The 20,279-nt window shown below is 38.7% G+C and overlaps 1 protein-coding gene across 1 annotated transcript in view; it reads left to right on the top strand.

Moving 5' to 3' along the window:
* The first annotated feature begins 12,458 nt into the window (after positions 1-12,458).
* Positions 12,459-20,279, top strand: part of STEAP2 (STEAP2 metalloreductase) — a 28,157-nt gene continuing 20,336 nt past the window's right edge. The window contains exons 1-2 of the mRNA XM_054564560.1: positions 12,459-12,616; positions 12,855-12,915. The gene's annotated coding sequence lies outside the window, so the exon portion shown is untranslated. The remainder of the gene's footprint in view (positions 12,617-12,854; positions 12,916-20,279) is intronic.

Raw genomic sequence — 20,279 nt, 5'->3', positions numbered from 1 at the left:
ATATGTCCTCTGTTCTACCTTGCACTTCAGTTACCTTATTAGTCTTCTAAATATCCTTATATTATCCTGTCTCTTTGCCTTTCTTTTCAAATGGCATATGGTTAGCAAATAAATCTTCCTAAAACTCAACTTGGATCAAGACTCTTTTTTTAATCAAAATCTTGCCCAAATTGCCCTGGCCAGCTACGTGGCTGGACACAAAATGGTGGTGTGTGCGATTCCCAGTCAGGGCTCTAATAGGAGGAAACAGATTGATATTTCATGTTCACATTGATGTTTCTCTCTTTCTCACTCTCTTAAAAATCAATGAATATATCCTCAAATGAGGATTTTAAAACAATCTTGCACAAGCATTCCTTCATTGTTTACAAAATTAGTACTCAGTCCTTAACCTGGCTTTCACACTTTTCCACAATCTGATGCCAAACTCCTGTTCTATTAATTTACAATTTTCCACCTCTCTGAAAAACCAATTTACTCACTCTCCTCCCAAAATGGCTTTGACTCCATGGCCTGGTTCACACTGTTTACATTCTTTACTCTCCAAGAATATCTTTTTTTCTCTTCTTCCATTATTCAAACTCCACCCATTATTCAGGTCTAGTCATCCCAGCCCAAAAGAACTCCTCTTTCATGATTATATTTTTGCTGTATCATTCTTTGACAAATATGACGCATTACTTTAGTCTATCAAGAATTCATATTTTAATAAATTACACATATTATATACCTGTATTTACTTATCCAGATTGCAAACTTTTTAAAAGCAAAGATTATGGCTAATATTTCTTTTCATCCCAATTAAGACTTAGCTTACAATCAATAAACATTTGTTCATTTTATTTTTATTGTACACCTCTGAGTAATTTAGAGATATAAATGTCTTTAATCCAGTTTAAGAATTCTACTTTCTGATCAGTGTACACATTAAGGGAAATTGCCAAGTGTCCACTGACTCTTTCAGCCACTAAACAATGGGAGTCATATTTTTTTTTAATTTTTTCAACAGGCTTGCTTCAACCAAAGTCCACACCAGAAGAAGGGCTGTTCAGTAATTAGAAAGGTACCCTGGTTCTAAAAATGTGTGTACTACTACTCCAAGCTGGCTATCTACAATGGTTAGATTTACAGCACACTGCTTTATCACTTTTAAATGAGACATTGGACCAAAGCACAGTCAATGCAAATTGCTTCTAAGAATCCATTTCTAAAAGAATTTGGCTGTTTTTGTCTTTGGCCAGAATTACTTGAGTTTTGGCTTGAAGTCTCTATTTTGGATTCCTGGTAGAAATGTATGCCCATAGTATTCTTCTTGCAAAGATGGCTCGCCAAAAGGAAACGTGCACGACCTCATCATGAAAGGACAAGAGCTCTCTCAGGCAGACTTGGCATGCACCCTTAATGAACCTACCCATCATTACATCTTCACTGAGCATCTAGTAAGACACTGTTCTACATAAAAGCATTGCCTGGATAAACACTGTGGTAGGTACTGCAGATATACAAAGTCATCTAAAGGATACTTTAAAAGATTGGAATTATAAAATAATATGCGTGCTCTACATCAGTAATTAAGGATAATAAGTGCCACACATAATTAGAGAATAGAGAGTTTTGTGTGGGCTGAGAGAACTCAAGAAAACTTTCATAAAAAAGAGGGACCTAACCAGTGGAGCACTTAGTAGAGGTGAGTCATTTAACAGAGTCCCACCAGGAGAGAGGTTTGTCAATGATAGTAGTAGTAGCAGGTAGTAGGCTAATAGGATGCAAAAAGAGAGCTTACATGGGGCCATGGTAGGTTTAAAAAGCTAGGTAATTTGGAAATACACTAGAGAAGAGTTTTAATACCCTGTGTTTTATTCTATAGACAATGGGAATTTTTGAAAGGTTTAGAGCACCTGAAAAAAGTGTTTTAATATCAAAATGAGAAATAATCAAATCACTAAAATAATTTTTAAAAAGAGATAGGCAATGAAAACCAATCATTTTTAATAAAAATCACAGATAGCTGACAAAAGAATTAATAAAGCTTTTATTACATTATAGAATATGTTTTATATATAATGTACAAGAAACATGTATATGTATTACAATTAATATAATAATAAAGAAATGAACATCCAATACAGCAGAATCCAACTTAGGAAGAAATATAGCAGACATCCAACTTAGGAAATAAAATATTAGCGTCAGAGGCTCCTAAGTGCTCTTCCTCGTTATGGCTAACCTCCCACCCTTTTTAATTGTATAGCTTCTATTTTTGGATACTAATCATTTGCTTACACAAGAAGCAAATATCTGTTTACAAGGTGACTAGTATTTTTCAGTCCCTCTATGGTTTCTTTTAATTATGAGGAGTTCTAATTTTAGTGTCAAATGGATAAACCTTTTCTTCTTTTGGTTCACGTCCTCGCGTTTTTGTCTTACTTAATAAATCTATCTTTACTTAAAGGTCATAAACTCTTTTCCTATGTTCTCTTTTTATAAGGTACTTTCCTATGTTTTTATGCTTTCCTTTTCATGGTCTTTTATTTTCCCATAATTTATTTTTGCAGGATAAAATACAATTTTTTCACAAAAGTGATTTTTCATAAATTATCTCAAACAATAACTCTTCCCACTGAGATAAAGGCCTGCTCTGTCATAAATCGTTTTGGCTCTATGCCTGGGTCTCTTTTGAGGATCTTTATTCTATTTCCTTGGTCTGTGTCTCTAACCCTGTGTTTCACAGTTTTCACAGCCTTATTATCTGGAGGGGCAAATCATCTTATATTCTTCTACTCTGGAAATTCATGACTATTTGTGACCTCTGGCTCTTCCATATCAATGTTAGAATTATGTGCCTAGTTGCATGAAAAATGCTGATGGGACAGCCTTTGGAATCACACTGAACTTACACATGTATTTGGGGAGAATTGAGTTTTCACAATACTGAGTCCTTCTATGCAAGATTATGGAAGATATTTATGTTCATTTGGATATTCTTTAAAAATTTTTCCATATGATTTTTACTTTTCTCCAAAAACAGCTTGCATATCTTCTGTTAGATCTATTAAGTAGTTACTCAGTGCTTTGAGTTGCTATGGGATCTTTCCTAATTGCTTTATTTAACTGCGTATTGCTGCTGTATAGATATGCAAATGACTGTTGTATAGCCATGTTTTTATATAACAATCTTGCTAAACTCTCTTATTAAATCTCATACTTTTTTGTGCGGACTCCGGTTTTCTACATAAAGTCATTCATCTATAAATAACAACAATATTGTTTCCTCCTTTTTAATCATTACACATTTTGTTTCTTCTTTCCTTACTACACAAGCTAGGATTACAGGTACAACGTTGAACAGTGCTGGGGATGGCGGACGTCTTTGTCCGGTTTCTGATTTAAGGACATGTTTTCAACATTACACTGATAAGTTTTGTAGGGTTTGGGGACAGACCTGATAGCAGGGTAAGAAATCCTCTTTTATTTTGTTTACTGAGAGGTGTTTTTTTTTTCATGAATAAAGATCTGCAGAATGCTTTTTCTGCATCTGTTAATATGATCACATAATTTTCTCCTTTGAACAATTACTATGGTGAATTACATTAATATATTTCTAATGTTAAATCATCTAAAATTTGTGTAATAAACTTAACCATAATGTATCATCTTTTTAAAAATTTGGTTTACAGTGTATTTAGTTTATTCATTTTTAATTTTTGCATTGATATTAAAAAGCAAAATTGTACTATTGTTTACTAATTTGGGTTTCAAGGCTATACTAACCTCATCAAATGAATTGGGAGTCATCCTTTCTTACTCTGTTTCTAGAACAGTTTGTGTTATATTAGCCTTGTCTGTTCCTTGAATGTTTGGATTACTATAGCTTCCTGGGCCTGATTTTGTTTGTTTGTTCTTACTTTATGAAAAGATTTTAAGTAAAGAGTCAATGTCTCAAAAAATATGCTAAAATCTCTCATTATGGTGGCAGATTTAAAAAAATCTACTTGTAGTTCTGTCAGTATGTTTCAAGGCTATGTTATTAGAGGAATGCAGATTTAGAATTATTTTACCTTCTTGGTGAACTGAATATTTACCATTATATAATAATGATCTTTAAAGTCTTTTTTCTGGTAGAAATATGTTTCTTTTACTTGACATTTGCTTGTATCACTTTTGAATCCTTGATTTTTAGTTTTTCTATGTCCTTGCATTTTACATCTAACTCTTGTAAATAATATAAATGTTTGTTTCCATTCAGCCTGAAATTTTTGTCTTTTCGACTGGAAAGTATATTTCATGCATAGTTGTGGTGCTGACTGGTACATTTAGATATGTTTCCACCTTCTTATTATGTACTTTCTGTTTGTCCTATTTTTCGTGCCTTTTCCTCTTTTCCCAAATTTCCCTTCTTCCTCATTCTTAATCCCAGCAGGCAATTTTGCTTCCTCTTTCACTGAGGAAAGAAAGCAGCAGTCAAAGGAGAACTTCCACAAGCTTACCCACGCCATCACACCACGTGGCTGCATCTGGACCCATCTACAGTGCTTTTTCTTCTATTAAGGATGTTCATTCTCCTAGCAATATCCCATCCTTTTTTTGTTCTTGAAATTCTCCTAACAATATCCCATCCTTTTTTTGTTCTAGAAATTCTCCACTCTGTCCTGCATCATCAGCTTTTTCCTCCTCATGTGTTCTTTTCCATAAGCATAGGTATACCATTTTTTTCCCACCTTACAATATTCTTGTTTCTGGACTCGACTTCCCCCTTCGCTACCACTCCATTTCTCTTCCTCATTTTACAGCAAAGCTATTAAGAATTGTCTGTCCTTGTTGTCTACAGTTTCTGTTCTCCCATTCTCTACACCAATTCCCATGAGCTAAGCTATCGGTGACCTTTTAAGCCTTGTTCTCATTTTCCATCCTGCTTAATTACACAAAAGCATTGAAAGAGTGTATATTCTCATTTCCTTGAAGTAATCTTTTCTCTTGGCTTCCAGGACATAACCATCCCACTCTTTCTTGTACTTCATTAGTGGCATTTTAATCTTTGTTTTTATTCTTTATCTCTCTCACCACCAAACATTGGAATGTTCCGAAGTTCAATCCTTGGAAGTTTTTAATAACTGCTCTTGCTCCATTGGTTATTTCATGGTTGAAATGTGTTACATGCCAAAAATTACCAAACTGACATCTCTAGGCCAGACTTCCTGCCTGAACCCCAGACTCACATATGAACCCCAACTCCCCATTTGACATCTCTAATGAAACATTCCCCAAACTGAACTCCTGATCTTTCCTCCTTCCTGATCTGATCTAGACAAAAATCTCCTCCTTCTCACTGAATGGCAACATCAATACTCCTGTTGGTCAGAACTAAAACCTTGGTCGTTATCCTTGATTCCATTCTTTCTTCAGCCCCACATCCAATCTACTGTCAAGTTCTGCTGGCTCTACTTTTAGAATGTATCAAGAATCTTACAATTCTCCCAACTCCATTCTACCCTTATCAACACCACCCCTGTCAATAACACTATGGCCTCCTACCTGGATTGTTAAAATAGTCCCTAACTGGCTTCCCAGCTTTTACCTTTGTCTCCCTTCAGTCTATATTCAACACTGTAGCCACAGCTAGTCTGTTAGAATGTAAATATGATTCTATCATGTCTATTCAAAGTCTTCCAAGGTTCCTCAAATCACTCTTCATAAAAACTAAATTCCTTACATTAACCTATAAAGACCTAAACAACTAGGCCCATCCATATCCCACATCCCACCCTCTATTCATGATCACTGACCTTATCTTCACTGCTGGTCTCACTCTATCTATTCCAGTTAAACTGTCTGTGCTCCGCACGTGGCTCCTGTCAGGCTTTGGGGCCTTTCCTCTGGATTACTCCCTCCCGGAACACTTTTCCCTGGCTGTCTGCATGGCTCACTTACTCACCTCTTTCACTTTTAAAATGTCACCTTGGAGACCTTTACTCACCCCACTCCTTATTTCCCTTTCTCACTTTTTTTTTCCTATGGCACCTATTCTCATCAGACATACTGCGTATTTTTATTTATGTAGTTTATTTATTGTCTGTCTTCTCGCAGTAGAATTAGCACCTCAGCCTGAGCAGTTTGGTGCAAAGTAGAAAAAGATTAAAGCATGTGTGTGTTTGCGCGCACACCTCCCCCATCCTACTTCTCCACAGCCTTTGATTAGCAACCACCTTTGTGCGAAAAGAGGTGTAAGTGGGACCAGAGTGTAGGATGAATTGTACTCACTCCAGAAGGTTCCTGACCCCATTTAATTCCTCAGCCAGGTGACTTTGGACAGTACCTTATCACATATATGATTGGCAGCCCCAAGTTAAATATTTCATGAGGGCAGGATCTGTTTTGCTGCTTGTGTCTCCAGCCCCTTACAGAGTGGTGCACAAAATACTCTCAATAACTATTTGTAAAATAAATTAATAGTTTGAAAAAACACAAAGATGAAAGTTATTAGTTGTAGTTTTAAAATAGAATATGCATCCTCTTAACTAAATGACATAATCCTGGAAAACATGGCCTCAAAACATTAATGATTCTTATAAAATGGGTAAATTTGCTGCTGTAAAAACTATCTAGGAATTAAGGCCAAGAAAATACATCGAATATTGGAAAGTCTGAGAATTACTTAACCATACAATTGCATAATAAAAATAAGAACAGGAAAAACCTTGTCCCTAGCATTTGTAAACCAATGGCCTGCATTTTACTTTTTGCATTGACAAAGATTGTCACTACAAATTGTTAAGAGGTAAAACCTTTGGTAGTTTGCTTAAAGAGGGAAATACTTGATTGCTAAAAATTAATAAACAGGAAAAGACGACAGATTATAGGAAGCCTATAGATTGTATCTTTCTCAGTCTGTGTTCATTAAACCTTTTATTTCCTCTTTATTAAAAGAAATGTTCATTAAATTCTTTTGCCTGTTTATTGGAGCTTAAACTTTTGCTTGTCTTCTCAATTTGTGTGACCTATTTTAAATATTTAAGACATTAATTTTTGTTAAATTTATAGCAATCATTTTCCTTCAGTTTGTTTTTTAAAAACATATAGAACTCTAAATTTTATTTAGTCACAATTATAAATCTTTTATCAACCAATTCAGTTAGCATCCAGATTAGCAGTGTTTTGAGCTGTGCATCTGATAGGTTGGCTATCTGTTCATCGCTTAGTCCTATTTTTGGAGCTTTGATCTGTTCTTTCATTTGGGCCATGTTTCTTTGTCTCAGTGCACCTGTTATGATGGAAGGGGTGGAGCCTTAGGTATTCATCAGGGCAGGGCAACCCAGGTCTCTGCGTTATGATGCTGTATGTTGCGGAGGGGCCCGAGAAGACACAATGCTGCTTGCTCAGCTCTTCACAGGCTTCCAGTCACTTCTCCCACTACTCACAAGCAAATTGGGCTCTTCTGCCTCTGATTCCTGGGTGGGTGAGTTTGTGTACATTCTGGGGCCTTGTGGGTCTCTCCAATGAACTCTCCTGCGAGGCTGGGAGTTTCTCCCTCTGCTGCATCCCCTACAGGTTTTTACCTCCAGAGGTTTTGAGGCCTTTTTTTCCTGCACTGGAACCCTGGGTTGCATGGTTCTGTCTCACTTCCCAGTTGTTCCTCCAGGTTTATCCGCACACAAATATGGGACCACCCTGCCAGCCACTGCTTCACCCGCCTGGCCCTCCAGACACCGCCTTGGCAGGCATTCCCTCCCAACTGCCCATCTCTGCTCCTCCTACCAGTCTGGATGAATGTTTTTACTTTAGCTCCTTGGTTGTTGGACTTCCATACAGTTTGATTTTCTGGCAGTTCTGGTTATTTTTTGTTTTTAAATTTGTTGTCCTTCTTTTGGTTCTGTGAGGATGCAAAGTGTATCTACCTATGCCTCCACCTTGGCTAGAAATCTGGGTTTTCTTTCTTAATGCTGGTTTAATTCGTTGAATACTAACAACAGGATCCATAATGTTGGAGATGATTCGATTATTTCCAGAGCTCACATCTTAAAATAGGCATCAAAAAGATGATAAAATAATATGAAACCATGAAATAATGATTGGTCATTTGCATATCTTTTTTGGAGAAATGTGTGTTCAAATCCCTTGACCATTCTATAACTGGATTGTCTCTTATTGTTCTTTTGTAAGAGTTCTCTCATTAAGGTTTGAGAGGGTGATACTGCTAGGCACCAATGCAATGATAATGCAAAAAAACATGGACTCTGAAATCACATGATTGTACTGAGGTATAAGATGATCATCCATAATCAAATCTGTTTATACTGAAATTTATTAAATTGTCAGTTTTTTAAAAAAATACACATTTTAAATGTTTAATAGCTAACTAATATCATGACGGTTCCTTCCATTTATTACCCCAAAGAATAATTTGTTCAAATTAGTTAAATCAGTGTTGGTTATAATAGTAAAAAAATCAGAAAATGTGTTTTCCTAAAGTTTAGGCTTAAGAGAACTATTCTACACCAATATTATGGACGATATATATAGCAATTAAGAATTACATGCATCTGAATCATGGTGATATGTAGAAATATGTTCATGAAACAATGTTAACTGCAAAACATTTATTTTTGTACAGATGTACATTGATATACTTTAATAGACTTAAAAATACTTCTGACATTTTGTCCAGACAAAAAATCTATAAAAATATATTTATTCTTATAAATATATTAAAATAGGTGAATATATTTATCCATGTTTCCATATGTCTTCAAACAAAATCTATTTCATACATATTATATGTATATTTATATATCTGTTACAATATATGAATGTAGATTGACAAATAAATGTAAGGTAATGTTAACAGAATTTTATGTTTATTCAATTCTTTGGTTTCAGAAAAAGTGTTTTATAAAAATGGTTCTATTTTATTAATAAGCATTGCTCACAAAGCTTCAGTGTTCAAAACAAATCTGGGAATTTATTAGGAATAGGTTAAGTAAATATCTTTACTGTAGAAATTCTATGAGCCTTTAATCTATTAATGTGCATTGTGGATGTCTTTAAAAATATCTAAAATAATCTCTATTGTTATTTATCTCAAAGTCTATTTTCACAGTGATTTCCACTTACTTTACTTGTGTGCCTAAATTTGTGGACATCTTATTTGTATTTATTAATTTATCTTCTCAACCAAACTACAAATTCTCTCAGGACAGCTAAGTAAGTACCAGGGGTGACTCAAAAAAAGAAAATAATAATTGTCCTCTGAAGGGCAGGCCTCTGAAAGTACCAGCTTCCCCTACTAGGCGAGTGTTCTAGGAATCCATTTGTATCAATGTACCAGCTGGTATTGGTGCGCGAAGCTGCATTTGGCTTCAGTTAATTTTTTTTCAAGACTTTTTCAATGGCTTGGTTAATTTCATGATGGGTAATTTATGAGCACACTTGTTCACACTGAGCTGAGTGTTCAGCAGTTTTTGACAAAAAACAGAATGAACCCCATGCCCCACCCTCCTTATTCACCCAGTCTCTCTGCAGTGACTTTTTTTGCTTCCATGAATGAAAAAGTCCTCAAAAAGAAACATTTTGCTGATGTGGAAGAAGTGAAACAAAAAACAACAGAAGCACTTAAAGGCATTAAAATCAACAAGTTCAAAAACTGTTTTTAGCAGTGGAAAAATTGTCTCAATAGGTATATTGCATCAAACGGGTGTACTTTGAAAGTGACTGAAATTTAAACATGTAAGAATAAGTACACAATTTTTTATAAATAAATTCCAGTGTTTTGGTGTCCACCCTTGTGCATCTGGGTTCTTCACCATTGTTCCTAGTGCTCCAGCCAGGGCATACAGCAGGAGCTCAATCAATATTTTCTAGTGAATGAATTACTAGAATGAGCTACTGGAGGAGCAGCTGAAGGGGACTAATGAGTAAAGTTACATAGTTCGGAAACTGCCACTCTCAAGTTACTCACTTGTAGAATAATATCAAGGAAGAAATTGTGTTAACATCTTCAGGCCACTAGAGAGAGGTTCATTTAATAAATTAGTGCGGCACTTCAGTGGAATCAGTTACTACTTCAAGGGAACTGAAGAGATTTCTCAGAGGACATGTCATGATCTGGAAAAATCTTGCACAATCATTTTTACACTCTAAAACTCCAACTGAAAAGCAGTCATAAAAATTATAGTTACCATGGGATAAGCTAAAAGGCATCATGTTTTGCACCAATACCAGCAATTGTTTTTGGAACACATTTCACTACATGAAATTTTCCACCAAGAATATTTTCTTATTTTAATAGTTTAAGAATGAAAAGCAGATATGCCTTCTGGAAACTGCAAATCATTGACTCATTGATTCTCTTTTAGGATAAGTGATTCCACACATTACCTGATTTTATTTTTATTTTCAGATAGACAGAGTCCATGTTAAGACAGCTTTTAAAAATATTTAAAATATGCAATTTACCTACATGTTTTATACTATAACTTATGGTTCTAGGATAGTTAATAATGATATATTTTGTAATAATCTTTTGTGAAAGCAATGTAATGCTATTTTTTTTAAAGTCACACACTTTCATTAACTGCTAAGATTCATGAATGTCCTCCAGTCCTACAGAAGTGCTAGGAAAAAACACTAATTTCATTACTTGAGAGTAGTGTGGAAGTGAAATAATAAAAATTGACATAAAATTTAATTAATGTTTTCCAATTACCAAAATGGAAAGAATTCCACTAGTTGTCAATGCCCCACACCCTGACACATAACTGAAAGCTTAGTTTATGCCTAAACCTTATACCTTAATAACATTTGACAGTGGGGGAGAGGGCACATGTCAAGTCAAACAAGGGATGTATTTCCAAAGCAGCATTTGCAAAGGTTAATCTGTTTATGGACCTCAAAGGGGAAAGTGCAGCGTCCACTGATTGATCCAAGACCCCCTTCTTGGCTGTGACCCTGGTTAATAAACCACAGGGAGAGATAATTTTTAAACTTAATTTGCTGAAATGGAAATTTACTAATGGATGAAAAAATCCCAAAATTTGAGAATTTTTTTGCAAATTGTCTTATATCTGGGAATGAAGATCTCTTGTGTCTTCTACTGACACTGTAAGTGAACCCAGCTTTGGCTGCCTGCCCTAAAGAAAGCTAAACTTGTGAGACAGCTGCTGCTGGAAAAAGGAAAGGGGTTTATCCAGGTGCCAGCGACCAGAGAGATGGAAGACTTGCATCCTTAAAACCATCTTAATTTCTCAGTGCAGGCAGAGGTTTTTATAAGGCAGGCGAGGGAAAGCAGATCAAGGGGAGAGTAGTGAAAAGTTCTCTATCGCAGACCAGTGCAGTCTTTTCTGATAAGGACCTTGAAACTGGTCAAGCCATGGTCTGGTATGTATCCTCCTGGTTTTCATTTGAAGGTCAGAAAATCTCCTGGAGCTGGAATGCTTGAATAACACAGTCTGTATCTTTTGAAGTTACTTCCTAGAATTCTTATACTAACATGCTGTTCATCTATCTACAAGCTACATATTAGCCAGAGTCAGCATTTACAAAAATTGTCAAAAGAATGGTGAGGCGGATTACAATTCCCCACAGTTACAACACCTTCTACACAACAGATAAAGGATACCTGACTACTTTGATAATCTTCAGGGAGACATTTCCTGAACACTCAAGGCCAGTTTGGCCCCTGCAGTTTAAGAGGCTTTATCGCGAAAGCAGGTCCCCTAACTCCAGGCTTAACCCTCTTTTCACCAAGACCAAAGTTCCAGTGGCCACAGCTAGAGTGAGGGTCAAAGTCAAGACTGCTGGCTGTGGGGGAGTTTTAAAATGTGGTTGGCGAAGAGTATTTTTGAACATTTTATTCCCAAAACGCTGTCCAGCCAAAAGGCGATTAGAGGCGAGAGAAAGATCGGGTCCAGGAAAGAAAGAGCAGTTTCTTAGAGACTTGACAGGAGCCAAGGGTAGAGGAAATTTGGGAGTCGGGGCGTAATAAAAAACAAAGTCTAGAGTGGAGAGGCGACCACAAAGCACAAAAGCAGTGGAGCAGAAATGTGTACTTTATTTTTCTACAGCTGTTTCAAAGGAATCCTAGGGGAGTCCTGTGGAGGCGCGAAGGCCAGGGGTAGATGCTCAGTCGCTCCCGTTGGGGGCGGGGTGGGAGTTCAAAACTGGAGCCGCGCGGCCGGGACTTCGTCTGTACTGCCAGCCCCACTCGGCGTTCTTCGTCCTCCCAGCTGTCCCCGACCCCTCTGAACTCCGCGACTTTTCCCTGCGCTCCACCTCTCTCCCTCCTTGCCCGCCAGGCCCTCTGATGCGCGCTGCCCGGGCCAGATCGCGCTCCGCACCCACACTGAGCGCAGCCCCTAGTGGCGCGTCACCGCGAGGCCGGCCTCCGCGCGCTCCCCACCGCGTCCCCCCTCCGCCGACTCCCCGCCCGCCGCTCGCCGGTTCTACGCGATCCAGCCTCCAGAGGCGGGGAAGCAGCGGAGCGCGAACGCCGCGCCAGCCACTCTGCAGCGGCCAGTCCGAGGCGCAGTCCCTAGGCCCTGGAACCCGGGCCGGCCCCCGGGGAGTCGGCGCCGCTGCGGGAGATCTTGCTGGCTGGCCTCTGCCCGGCGCGGAGAGCTCGGAGGTGAGCCGGCCGGGGAAGGGCGCGAGACGAGGTGGCGGCCGCGGAGTTGAGGGTCAAGATGCAGTCGGCGCCACGCGCTGCGTCCGTACTCCCCGGATTCCGCGCGCCCTCTGCGGGCGTCAGTCCTGAGCTGGTGGGGTTCCTGACGTCCTGGCACCTTGAAGTGGGGAGTGGGGAGGGTACGGAAGGGTGTCTATTCCACCGATTCCGCCCCCAACTCCTCTCGGTCTTCCCCTAGCTCCCAGATAGTCCGGAGGTTGGGCCCAGGAGAAAGGAGGCCAGGAGCTACATCATCCCAGGTAGGATGTGCCCCGTAGGGAAAGGACGGGCAGGTTATACCTTAGCCTCCCAGATTGTCTGTCTCCACTTTTTGGATTGATGCAGTGCATTTCATTGAAAATCACACATCACTGCTTTGCGAACAGGAAAGTATTTCTAGTAGTCATTTTGTTTATTACCCAATTATGTGACCACAGTGTGTTTAGGCCATTATATGTGAGGAAGTAACCGGCTTCGTCTTTACGTGTCCTAAATTATGTTTGAGCCCTGTGTTCAGCCTCAGCCGAAACTTGTTGAAAGTTATGCCCTAAAAATATTTCTCTTAAAATAGGGCAGAGAAATAAAGAGAATTTTTATCAAGAGATTTCCATTATCTTTCCCATCCTTTGGAGAAGAATTGGTGTCAGTTTTTACTCCTCAGGCGGTTCGTTTTTTAATGGAAGAACTTATTATGGGCCATGGTTAATTATTACTCATCACTGTGAGTGAAATTGGGAGAAATGGAATTCGAACTCCTGCCGCTACCCCCACCCCCATGACTTTGATTAGACTACAGCCCAGTTAGCAGCCCCACTACTAGGAACCTTTTTAGTTCTGTCCAAACACTTCTTCCATCCTACTCCTCCCCGCCCGCACTTTTCCCACCTTTATTATTTCTTCATTGTGTTAATCTCCATTTTTTTCTTTCTCTAAGATACATTTTTCTCTTTACTCTGCATCTCTCCCTCTGTTGTTTCAAAAATTAAAGGCTATTTAGAGAATAAAGATATCCATCCTAGATATTTTTCTCTGAGTATTTAGGAGTAGTTTGCTGTTCCTTTGTCTTAGCTAGTCAATCTTTTGGGAGGTGAGGGAAGAGACAATATCAGCAATGATAAATTGAGCTAATTGTGCAAAAAAAGAAAAGAACATCTGTGTCCAGGTCAGTTTTTATTGCACTGATGACATGGAAAATATACTTGTAGTAAATGAGCATAGTTACATTTTCATACTGAAAAAGTAGCACAGATGAAGGCAAACAAATGTTTAAAGAAAGGATCATAAATGAATTACAGAGGTGGGAAAGAAGGCACAGCAAAAGTTTGAGAGTCTAGGCCTTAGGACACCAGGAAATGCATTTATTCTGTGCTCAACCAGTAACCATGACATGGATGTATTACTTTCCCCCTTTGGGCCTACATGTCTTGATGAGTAAAAACAGGGATTTTGCCTAGAAATCTATTACGTCTCTTTTGGTCTTGACATTTTTTTTGATGCATTCCACAACAAAGAATGTTTATTGGACTCTTATTTACTGTGTGCCAGGCATTGTGGAGACAGTGATGGGCAAGATAAACCTGGTTGTGCCCTCAGGGAGGTTTTGGCTAATGGGGGAAATAATAGTAGAAAAACAATTACATAAGATAATTAGAAGGGAAACTTAAGAGCTGTATGGGAACAGGTTCCGTCTTTTTACTTCCAGAAAAGGATGCTATGTCTGGGCCACCGAGAATAACAGTCACACAGGATGGGGTTGAGAGCCGTGCAGGGGCTGTTGAGCTCATTCGGGCCTTTTAGGTCATGGTTATGAATGTAGCTGTAGTTCTAAGTGCCACAGAAAACCATTGAATTTTGAAGAAGGGAGAGACATCATCTTATATTTGTTTTAAGATGATCCTGGCTCCTCTGTGGAGAATGATATGGAAAGAGGCAAAGGACTAAGTAGAGAAGCCTATTAGAAATTGTTTCCAGAATTCAGAGGAGAGATGGTAAAGACTTGGATTTAACTGCTGTCATTGGAGAGGGATTTAAGAAATGTTTGGAGAATAGGAGTTGGGGTGGATTTTATGTCAAGAATGAGGGAAAGCAAGGACTCAGGAATGACTCCCATATTTTTGACTGGAGCAACTTGTGGATAATGGTACCATTTACTGAAATCTGAAAGAATGAGAGCAAGTCTGGATGGAAAACAAGTTCCATTTTGACCCTTTTGAGTGTGAGCTGTCTCTAAGGAGATCATAACCACAGCCCCTTGGAAGGAGAAAGAGGATGGTCTCCCAGAGTGAGCAAACTGGCCTTTGATAGGTGAAGCTGATGATCATGTACTTAAGGTGAAACTAATAAGCTCTGTTGTCTGATTTTTTTCTTCATCAACCTTTACCAACGTGGATACAGAAAATGGATAGCTGGGTTCTTCCAGGACTAGGTTATTGCCAAGTGGATTTGATGGAGAGTGGCAGAATCATCCTAGTCTATTTAGGCAGCTATAACAGGATACCAGAGACTGGGTGGCTTAAACAACAATTTACTTCTCACAGTTCTGGAGGCTGGGAAGTCCAAGATGAAGGTACTGGCAGATAATTGTCTAGTGGGGACCCACTTCCTGGTGCATAGTGCCATCTTCTTGCCAGGTCCTCACATGACAGAAGGGGAAAGAGAGCTCTCTAAGGCATTTTTGTAAGGCAGTGATCCCATTCATCAGGTTCTCTAAATCTCAAAATCTAATCACCTCCCAAAGCCCACAACTCCTAATACCTTTACATTGGGAGTTAGGATTTCAACATCTGAGTTGGTGGTGAGGGAGACACAAACATTTAGTCGATAACAAGAGTGGATCTTTTTAAGCAAGTGGAGATAAATATACAGAATAGAATCTCAAATGGATAAAGAAAATCCAGGAAGATGTCATTGGAGAGGGAGAAAATATTGGGTCAATGAATCAGATTTTTTCTGCTGTCTAGATTTATCAGTGTGAATATTTGACTAAGACTATTGGAAGGCTAGGAGATAGAGTTTGGAGATATCAGAAAGTAAGTCACTGAGATGTGGTAGAGGCAAAGATTCACTGCCTTTGATGAATAAGTAAACAAAAGGTTATGAGGCTGAATGCTTCATCCACTTGAATGATGAAATACTGGAGAAGGATGACAACTGTTGGCATAGAGGAAGGCTATGTATGTATTGGCCTAAGTCACCAGTGATAAAGAATAAGCTAGAAGTTAGTAGATGACATCAGTGAGTATGCGGAGAGGGTGTTATTAGGTGCCATGAGTCTTAAAAGAACTGGGTGTTTGCAGAAGAAAAAAAGAAGAAAGATTCAGATGTGGCCTTGAAAAGTTAAAAAATTCACCGACCCCATCTCATGGCCCTGGAGGATTACATTTTCTTGTTAGCGTATATATATCAGCAAGTTGTGAGTGTCATCAAGATCTCTGAGGACACAATAGTCACGAGGATGTAAAGTATAGCATAAGCAATGTAGCCGATAATATTGTAATAACTATGCATGGTGCCAGGTGGGTATCTGAAAAATAAGGGGGATCACTTTGTACCCAAAACTAGTACAAAATAACATTGACTGTAAACTGTAATTGAAAAATTTTTGTAAAAAAGATCTCTGAGGACAGCTCTTTGAGAGTTACTGTCATCCAGTAATTAAGGCCCTGGATGTTTATACATGAAACAAATTAGGCTCTACTTTTCAAAATAAATAGAGCACTGTGGCTGCTATTTGGCCAGAGGAATGTCAAGAAACCTTTCTAAACTGAAAATCTAGGAGACCACGTAGCTGAACATAATCAAATTCTCTTACCTTGATAATATTCTTCAAGTAGTAGATGCATACAGCGAGCCAAGTGTTGACTCAGCACGACTGTGACCTTGATATTTCAAGAAGCCCATGTGCTATTTAAGTCATACTTTTATACTGAGCTCTTAAATTTGAAGTGTCGTAGTGTTAAATATACGATAGTGATACTACCATTATTTTGTAACTTTAAAACTCAGAAACAAAAAACTTTAGTGTTGGAAAGGACCGCAGGAGTCAAGTGCAGCCTCTTCATTTTCCATTTTACAAAGGAAACATACTCAGAAAACAAGTAGATTTCAGAAGCCTAAGCCTGTTCTTGCCTCTCGACACCACATAAACAAAACTTCCATACTTGCCATAGTAGTCTTCTCAATTATTTAGTCTCTGCTCCCTGTGAATAACATCAAATGAGAAAGTAGCGGGACTAGTCAAAGTGTGGTCCATGGACCAGGACCACATGTATCACCTGGATTTGGGAGAAATGCAAAATCTCAAGCCCTCATTCCAGACCTAGAGAATAAGAATGTGCATTTTAACAAGATTTCCAGGTGATCACATTCACATTAAAATTCGATAGGTGCTATTCCAGAGCCAGTCAGTTCACTGGGAAACTCTCACCTGCTGGGGTCAGCAGAAACTACGACATCCAGAGAACTGAGGAGAGGAGCCCCTTGTCCGACAGAATAGAGGGATACCTCACTGGAACGTTCTGAATTTTGAATGTTTTGCTACAACAGGAACAAAGTATGCTATGTAGTGGGGTGACACAGCTTAAGGAATGTCTCAGTCCTTCCCCAGAAAATGAAGAGTGGAGATTACAAAATAGTGAGTGGACTTACTGATACCGTACTGCCTGAGTGGAGAAAGGGAAAGGACTGCATGCAAATTCTTTAGCTTCCCACATTCAATGTCAACTGTTATTCTTCTGCAAGTGTTATTTTTCATTATTACAAATGTTGACCCTGAGAAAGAAAATAACTACTGAAAAGGGCTCCCAGTGGGAAACTGGGCTCAAATTTAAAAACAAAACAGCCCCTGGCTGGTGTGGCTCAGTGGACTGAGTGCTGGCCTGCAGACCAAAAGGTCACCAGTTCCATTCCCGGTCAGGACACATGCCTGGGTTGCGGGCCAGGTTCCCAGTTGGGAGCACACGAGAAACAACCAATCAATGTTTCCCTCACACATTAATGTTTCTCTCCCATTCATTCTGCCTCCTATCCCCTCTCTCTAAAAATAAATAAATAAATAATATAATAAAATAAAATAAAAACTTAATTTAAAAAAACCCAGAGCCTAGCAGCCATTTCTACACAGGGGCCTCTCCTGCAAACTGCACTTCAGGGAGAACCTACACCGGGTTCCTGACATCTAAGCCAGCCCTTATGAAAGAGTTCCTGGAATCCTATTTCAACCTATAGGACTGAGGCTTTCCCGTCCAATTAAAGTTGCACAACTGTATTCCCCACGAGCTTCTTCCCTGAGAGACTCCATTCTGACCAATCAGGACAGTACATTTTGGGCCAATCAAACTGAGGATTTGGAGTCCTTATTTGCATGAGAACATGCTAATCAGGGACCAAGGGCAGGGACTTCTGTCTTCTGGCTCTGAGAGTCACTTTCCCTTTCCACCAAAGACTGTTTCCTGGCTGAAGCAGATCTGAGCAGACCAGTGCCAGGAGCAGAGCAGAGCAGAGCTGTCTAGCTGGGGAGGGTCCTTCACAGCCATGCTGTATCACAAGTGAGCTGTTCGGTACTGGATAAAGATTCCTTCTTCACCACACCCCAAACAGGGGATTCTTGTTGACATTGAAATGGCATCAGTGATGACCATTCATTGACACAAACAACAATGAGCATAACTGAGGGTCATATAGCTACATCCATTATCTCCAAATACCAAAATTAGTATTAGGTTGAATCCTGAATCTTAGTAGAGATGTTTTCAATCTTGACTGCATATTAAAACACTTGGTGATCTTAAAAAAAAAAAAAAAATCCTGATGCTCAGGCTGAATCCCAGACCAACTAAATAAAATTTTAGGCAGAGGGACGGAGGTGTCTAGGTATCACTGTTATAAAGCTCCTCAGGTGAATCCATTGTGCAGCTGAAGTTGAGAACCACTGCCTAGTTCCTCCTTGATGGAAGAGGCAGCTCTAAGACTGCAATTCTGCATGTCCACTGACCCAAACAGTGGGACCCTCCACTCCTCCCACAGCACCAAGCAGAGTCAGCAAAGCTCAGGTCACACTCTGCCTTGTATATGAAAGACAGTGGGACTCTCAACACATTGAAGGAAGCAGGGTTTTAAAAAAAGAGGCACTTACTCTTGGCCAATTTTGTTAAAAATTTGAGTAATAACATTTACTGTTGATGAAATGTTCTAAAATTCGATTGTGGTGATGGTTGTGTAACTGTAAATTTACTGAAAATTGTTAATTTATACACTTAAAGTGGGTAAATTTTATGATATGTAAATTACACCTCAGCAAAGCTTTTTTTAAGTTGCTGTGTATGTTTCAACGTTCATGATTTCATTGTATTAATTATTTAGATAGCTAGGAAGCTGGTGCCTGTTCTGTGTAATTGAAATGTCAGCACCTAGCCCAATGCCTAGAGTATAGGGCTGAATATGACACTGAGCGAGTGAATGGTTTGGGACGGATGGATGGATGGACGGATGGACGAGGGATGGTTATCATTATGATCTTGGGTTGTGGACTGATTTCCAAATTGATGTCAGTCACCAGAGAGCCCTAAAGTTCTTAGCACTCGGTGGGCATTGGTACCATTTGTAACCTGTTTTCTGGTATGGCATTGAAATTAGAGAAATGGATTTGTATAGAGGCTAGAATGTCACCCCTTTCATAGAAGTTGTGTTTTTTTTTTTAATTTACAAGTGATTTACTACAATACAGAAAAAATTTTATTGACCAGCCAATAAACATATATATCCTTATTTCAAAGTGCCACCTGCAGCAAGACTATCGGATGGGGAAATTATTTCAGTCATACTATGACCCACTACTGCCAGCTTTGTTTTAGACATACCCCGCGGTCGTTTTCACTTGCAGTGTTATGCAAGCCTGGGTGTGCACAGCGTACATGGCTTCGCTCGACCAAGGAGGCTGCACTGTGTGAGGGGATGGAGGGATGTGGGCATCATTGCCCTCTGTCCAATTCATGGAAGAGAAATGGGTGGGGAAGTATGGGGGGAGGGTGTTGCTTTAATTTGTTGAAAAGGATCCTAAAATTTTATTAACTGAAGCCCTTGGAAATACATTTTTAAATTAAATTTCTAAATTCACCTAAATTTAACTGGAAAGCTTTTTTGTTGAAATTCTTCCTAATATGAATTAGACTGCTTTTCTGCACTAGAAATTGCACTGTAATAAACATATGAGGTTTTGTTTTGGTGATTTAGGACCTAGAAATATCATAAAATCATACCCATATATAAAGGTATATGCAGAATACATACTGAGCCTAGGAAATATTTTAAATTTTAAATTTGTCTCATTAAATTTCTGGTTATTTGAAGAACCTGGAAGACTATTACATTTTTTTCTAAAAATTCTTTGGTTTGTTCTGTAAAACATGAACACCAAAAGCCACTCAGCTCCAAGTGTGAAATATTAATCATTTCTAATTGCAATAGTTTCTGAACAGAATTTCAAAGAATAAATATATGTAGTTTTAGTAAAATTACTATTTCATAATTTTTGGAAAATGCTTTTCAAATAAGGATGCATATACCAATTACCCCAGAGTTTCAGCTGAAGGAAAGGGTTTAATAATCTAATTTAAGTGGATTTTAA

Source organism: Pteronotus mesoamericanus, unplaced genomic scaffold, assembly GCF_021234165.1.
Source record: "Pteronotus mesoamericanus isolate MK-2021 breed Mesoamerican mustached bat unplaced genomic scaffold, CSHL_Meso_final scaffold_85, whole genome shotgun sequence".
Lineage (NCBI taxonomy): Eukaryota > Metazoa > Chordata > Mammalia > Chiroptera > Mormoopidae > Pteronotus > Pteronotus mesoamericanus.
The sequence above is the reverse complement of the archived record's forward strand: the minus strand, read 5'-3'. Positions and strand labels throughout refer to the sequence as shown.